Source organism: Myotis nattereri (assembly GCF_964212035.1).
Source record: "Myotis nattereri genome assembly, chromosome: 1".
Classification (NCBI taxonomy): domain Eukaryota; kingdom Metazoa; phylum Chordata; class Mammalia; order Chiroptera; family Vespertilionidae; genus Myotis; species Myotis nattereri.
Window position 1 is genome coordinate 173,925,484 of NC_138075.1, and position 6,971 is coordinate 173,932,454.

Consider the following 6,971-nt stretch of genomic DNA (forward strand, 5'->3'; position numbering starts at 1 on the left):
TGGATCTCATTGGCAAGGCCTGTGGGAATAGCTATGTTTTTGTGTGGGTTGTAAATCTTCCCAGGATCCCTTTTTGCGAATGTGTTCTGCCTATTTCAGGGAGTCCTTTGGGGTTTACACCACATATTTACTAGTGGCTGTGTTCTTGTCTTCCCAGTGCTATGTGCAGTCCTCCTCCCTGTGGCTTTTAATCCCAGGAGAGGAGGGACTCTGCAGAGATGCGATCTCCTATTTAGGGCAAGGACAGTCTGAACCCTCTTGGCTTTGGGATGGTTCTTTGGAGCAGTGGGGAGGAAGCATACAGGTCTTAGAAAACATGGGGTCTTTTCTCAAATGATTGCTAAACCTTAAGGGCTTAGAGTCTTTTTGGATTCTAACTGTAATACAGGTTTAGAGGAAAGTTAATGAACACTTGAGGTTAAAAGGTGAATGCCCCATATTTTCACTCCCCAGTGATAGGCACATGGATATCCTTCATGTTTACACATTATATCACTTTAAAAAGACTGGGCTTTTCCCACGTATACTGTCTAATAAGTCACTTAATGACATATTATGGGGCACCTTCTTTCACACGTCGGTCTATGTTGACCTGCCTCACTTTAGAACAATGGCTTTGTAGAAGCATTTCACTGCACGGAAGGACTGACTGATTTAAAGTTCCCCATTCATGGGCATTTAGAGAACTTTCAATTCACTGGCATTACGATGCTGCTACACACGCCTGTGTCCTCTGGGGGCATGTCTGTAGGGTCACTTCCTACAACTTGAATTGCCAGACTAATTGCACAGGAAAACGTTGGACTCTGCCCTCCGGCAATGCTGTGTGCGCAGCGGTGCTGAGCGGGCCTGGGTTCCCATCGCCCCAGCTAAAGGATGATCGGTTTGGATTTGTGAGAGCATCTCATTTAAAGCCGCATGTAATCAATTATGAGTAAAGTATTTTTTTTCATGACCACTTGCCTACTCATGTCCTTTGCCTGCTTTTCTATTTCATTTTTTCCTTTTTGATTGGTAAGTTTTAACACATTATGGAGAGTGACCCTTTGTCCTGTTTTTTCATCATTTTACCTGCTCATTTATCTTTTGCTCTCTGTAATGCCTTTTGCTGTACAGTTTTATTTTTTTTTACATATTAAGCAGTATTAGTTTTTTAAAATAATTTTTTTGACCTTGATCTCTGCCCAGTGTTGGAAATTTATATTTTTATGTGACTGTGAATTGTGAAAGGATTCCTTGTTGAGAATGTATTTGGCCCCTTTTCAGGGAGTTCATTTTGGGTGTTTACTAGGGGCTGTGTGTACTGCCTGGCATTGTAAAACCCATCCTCCTCCTTTATTCTTACATTAAAAATATTTCCCATATACTTTTATCTTGATTTTATGAAAAACTAAACATGTACATACTTTATTCCTTTTTGAAATGTATCTTTCTGTATGGTGTGTTAACCCTCCCAGACCGCTGTACCGATTTTTCGGTAATTTCCGAATCTGCTGCTATACTGCCGTACCTAATTTTCGGTACTTTGCCTAGACCTATTTTCTACAATCTCTCCAAGTTCCATCTTATTCTAACCACTTGTTGGCATGTAACATTTTTCTATATCATGTTGGTTTTTTCTCTTTAATGCTCAGGAGCCCAGGCATAGGGGACAGCTAGGTTCAGGGCCTCAGGTCTGGTATGGTTAAGAATGTAATCTTTTCATGATTAATTGTCCCAATATCCCATATTGACTCATTCATCTTTTCTTTTCTGATTTAAAGTGCCTTCTTTATCACCTAACTTCCTATATAATGTTCTTTTTTTTGTTGGGATTCTATTGGGTTCCATTTTTCCCCCTGTCTATTCTCATCTGTAAGTTTTGAAGTGTGTAAGAAAGTGTATTGTCTGAGACAAATCTTTACGATTTTATTTTGTAAGTATTCCCAAGAACTCGTGGGGTAATATAATGCCCATGATTATTACGGTAGTGTCACAACAATTGGACGAGCCTTTGTGGTGGCACCGACAGAGCCCCATGAGGTATCACGGGTGTATTTACATGGAAAAGAGCTCCGCAGACCTTTGCCGGGGCTGTTAATTCTCCAGGGCTGCCTGACCCCCGGGGGTTCCCATTTACCCTCCTACAAACGAGAAGGGTAGAGAAGCCGGTCCAAGTTGTGCACAGGCACAGGGCACAGCAGTAACCAGGCAGGAGGGTTCCTGCTCATGGGGAACCCTTTCTCTGCCAACGGGCATGTGGGTGTTTATCACATCATTCGAGGGCCATACAAATTATCAACTTAAAATTAGCCTGCGATATTTGGTCAAACATTTAATGAACTCACCCCTAATGCCTCGGCAGGGCCAGGCCAAGTGATTTTGTGGGCCTTATCGGCCCGCGGGTCAGATGTTCCCCACCCCTGGGTTACAGTCAGTGGGGAAGAGATCATCGCTCTGAACACAGTACAGCTGACCGTTAACAGAGATGCCAGGTCTGAAATGAGCATGACCATGAGTTTTAAAGGCTGCCCTGAAAAATGAATTTCTAAATTGTTTCTCTGCGGAGGAACTTAATACGAAACCGTAAAATCCAACACTCTGTTCTGCAAGGATTAACTAGCTGGTCAGCATGGTCGGCATTTACCATAGTCAGGACACTCCGGGGCAGGTCTACCAAAGCCATTCCTTAAGACAGAAGCAACACCAATACGAGGGTTTGAGAGTAGTCACGCCAGAAGCCTTTCATCTCCAGGAAAGGTTTGTGCATGTGTTACTGAGAAGAGCTGGAGACAAGTAGTCCGGAGGCTTTAGGATGTAACTATGAAAAAGCTCTGCCTGAAAAAACTGTATTCTAACTGATCTAAATAACTACGAGTTCATAAAAGCCAGGGCCTATAAGAAGCTCAGAAGAAGTGGGGCCAGGGAAGTAAGGTTAAGCGGACTGAGCCCAGCTCTCTGTCTGGAAGGGAGCCAGGTGGGCGGTTAGGGCTGCACGCTGCAGTGGGAGGAGTACGGGTGTGGCCAGGGCTACCTGCTGAATCCATTTAAAAGGCCAGACCGCTTCTGGAGTTGTGGGTTGAAGGCAGATGTGGAATTGAATCCTAGCTCTTCTATTTGGTACGTGACAGCCCCTGTGGACTTCAGTTTCGTCTCTGGAAAACAAAACAAAACAAAACAAAACACTCTGAAATGTAGGTAGTGTGAAAACAGCTGTGTGATCCCTGGGGAGTGAGCGGTAAGTGTCCTGCCCCCTACCTGTCCCTGTGCAGTCAGAGTCCTAGTGTAGAAAGGGTGATCCACCTCACCAGTGGGATGCGTCACACCTTCGCCTCGAACCACCTCTCATGAGTCTTTGTGTGTATGCACTTTCCCTCCTGGAGGAGCCCGGCCTGCCTGTCCAGGCTTTTTTTTTTTTTTAATTGTTTTATTGCTTAAAGTATTACAAAGAGTATTACATACGTCTCCTTTTTTTATTCTCCCCTTGACCTTCCCCTAGCCTCCCACACGCCCCAGTGTCTTGTGTCCATTGATTATGCTTATATGCATGCACACAAGTCCTTCGGTTGATCTCTTACCCTCTCCCCGACCCGCCCCGGCCTTCCCGCCATAGTTTGACAGTCTGTTCGATGCTGCTCTGCCTCTGTATCTATTTTTGTTCATCAGTTTATAATGGTCTTAATTATCCATAAATGAGATCATGTGATATTTATCTTTCTCTGACTGGCTTATTTCGCTTAGCATAATGCTCTCCAGTTCCATCCATGCTGTTGCAAATGGTAAGAATTCCTTCTTTTTTACAGCAGCATAGTATTCCATCGTGTAGATGTACCACAGTTTTCTAATCCATTCATCTGTTGATGGGCACTTAGGCTGTTTCCAGATCTTAGCTATGGTGAATTGTGCTGCTATGAACATAGGAATGCATATATCCTTTCTGATTGTGTTTCTGGTTTCTTGGGATGTAGTCCTAGGAGTGTAATCACTGGGTTAAATGGGAGTCCCGTTTTTGTCCAGGCTTATTGATGCTGCTGGAGAGACCTCAGCTAAAAAGTTGGCAACATGGTTGGCTTATCAGGGAGCGCACTGAGTTTGCTTAGCCTGACCTTTAAGATATATCTAATTTTAGACAAATGGATAAAATTATGTTTCTAAACTTACAAAGCTGAAGACTACTTTCAAATACTTCCCATCTGTGAATCTCTTCTCCAAGTTACACATTCAGGTAGTTCTGGGGTCAGGGAGATGTTAAAGCTTGACCCAGTGCGCGCTACTACAGAAATGACGTCAGCTGGCAGAGCTGGAAAGACGCACACTGCTTGCTGCTCTCCAGTATCTATTGTTTCCGTTGTCTTTGTGAGCAAAACCAAGATGATTTTGTTCAGGACAGCAATATGCCTGGCTAAAAACTGTTTTGAAGCTAGAGATGGCCGTGTAATATAGTTCTTGCTAATAAGTGGAAGTCTATTTGTGGTTTCTGGAAAAGTTTGTTTTCTTGCCCTAACTAGGCATGTACTAACCCTTTCTCCTGCCTTTTCTTCTCATTTCCTTTCTGGAATGTGGGTGTAACAGCTGGAGCCGCAGCAGCCATTTCCAGGCCGTGGGGGAAAGCCCAGGATAATTATGTATCTGTTGATATTCCAGAAACTGCCTACTTTTAAACCTGTTTTTTGTTTTTTCTAAAGGAAATAAATCTCTAATTTGTGTAAGCTCATTTGGTTGGTTTTTGGTTACATGCAATCAAATGCAATTTCCAATGGACATAGTAACATTTAAATTAGCTTAAAAATATTATGCAGGTCAATGCATAATGTTACTTATATTTTCCTTCACCATCACACGGTATCTTGGATATTTCTGAATTATGTAAAATGGGAACACATTCCCTTGCAGTCAAGGTATCTATGATCAGAGGATAGCTCTGATGAGCTGTTCTTTTGAATTTTTTGTATTCATCACATTGCACTTAGATAATTAGTCATTTTAAAACCAAGCGCTCTGTCCTGGTCAGGGGGCTTAGTTGGTTGGAGCATTGTCCTATACACCAAAAGGTGATGGGCTCAATTCCTGGTCACGGCACATGCCTAGGCTGCAGGTTCCATCACTGGTTGGGGTGAATGCGGGAGGCAACCGATCAATATTTCTCATATCGATGTTTTCTTTCTCTCTCTCTTCCTTCCTCTCTCTCAAATCAATGAAAAACATATCTTCGGGTGAGGATTAAAAACAAAAAAAAGCCTAAGGGATCTAGCAGGGTATCGGGAACCACAGATGTAAACACCTGATTATTTTCTCAATAGCTGTTTCTCTCCAAAAGTCTTAATTCGTAAATATTCCTACTAATGACACCGACCAAAGTTTTGGAGACAGAATGTTTCTAATCCTGCAGGGCTCAGGACTGTACTAAGGAACTAACTATTCTTTTAGAAAATAGCACTTAGTTAAGTTTTACAAATTATTCCATCACAACTTGTTTCCTCTTCTGCAGCCCAGAGTGCCTGTCACAGGGAAACACCGGTGGCCCCCAGCTTGCCTGTGCGAGGGGCACAGTTTGACCAGTTCTTGCTGATGAGTGAGTGGCAGGCATACGTTGGGCTTCCAGGCCTGCCCAACTCACACAATCCTCCCCCGGGGGCTTTTGCGCGCTTTCCCCTTTCCAGCCGGGGGATGGAGAGGATCCCCAGGATGACCTCGGAAGCTACAAACGGATTACAGAACGTCCGTCCTTCTGGGTTCCTGGAAATTGGAGGGAGGAGAGCCGCCCTGCTGAGCTCTTCTCTAGCCCAGACTGTTAGACTAGAAATGATGGAGCCCTTCGTTGGGGTGTATATGTTACAACACTCAGTTATGTAGTGGGGGTGAGGAGGCCCGTTGTATTTATTCACTGACATGTGAATGCCTCCATGTGCCACTGGGCTCTGGGGCCTTGCCATGCTTTGGAACCAGCGTGGCCCCAGCCAACGGCCAGTCCCATTCCGAGACGGGGGAGCCAGGGCCTAGAGGGTGGGGACATGTTTCCTCGGAGGGAGCTTCCAGGGGCTGTAATCCGAGGCCTGCATTTGGCTCCCAGTTTCCATTTCCTAGCTGCATTCTCTCCGGGAGAGGATCTTGCTCCAGCTTTCCCCTCTCCCATCTCTGCCGCCTGCAGACGGTGGCTAATCACCTCCAGCTGTACTGGCTCCTGCTCTGCTGGCCGCCCTGCCTGTGCTGTGACAGGAAAACAAGGCCTCAGGACTCCAACTCACTCAAAACGGGTTTCCAAATATGTTTTTTTAAGATTTTAAAAATCGATTTTTAGACAGGGAGAGGGAGAGCGAGAGTTTAGAGCAGAGGTTCTCAACCTTCCTAATGCTGCGACCCTTTAATACAGCTCCTCATGTTGTGGTGACCCCCAACCATAAAATTATTTTCGTTGCTACTTCATAACTGGAATTTTGCTACTGTTATGACTCGTAATGTAAATATCTGATATGCAGGATGTATCTGCACTGTTACAAATTGAACATAATTAAAGCATAGTGATTAATCACAAAAACAATATGTAATTATATCTGTGTTTTCCGATGGTCTTAGGCGACCCCTGTGAAAGGGTCGTTTGACCCCCAAAGGGGTTGCGACCCACAGGTTGAGAACCGCTGGTTTAGAGAAACATCGATGCGAGAAACTTGGATTGGCTGCTTCCTGCACACCCCCTACCAGAGCGAGCCCCAAGCCCAGGCATGTGCCGATTGGGAATTGAACCGGCGAAGGGATGACACACCCAGCCATCCGAGCCACACCGGCCAGGGCTCCAAGTATCTTTAAAAGCCATAGAAACCTTGAAAATGAAACCTTCAGCTATAACCCATGTTATAAAAACTGTCCTAATGAGATGGGTGTGGTGGTGGTGATGCTCCTTCTGGCAGATTTGAGGCCTCTTCTGAGGTAGGGTTCAAACCTGCTCCCCGGTGAGCAGGCAGCACTGGGGCTTGTGCCTTGACTGACATCATCAT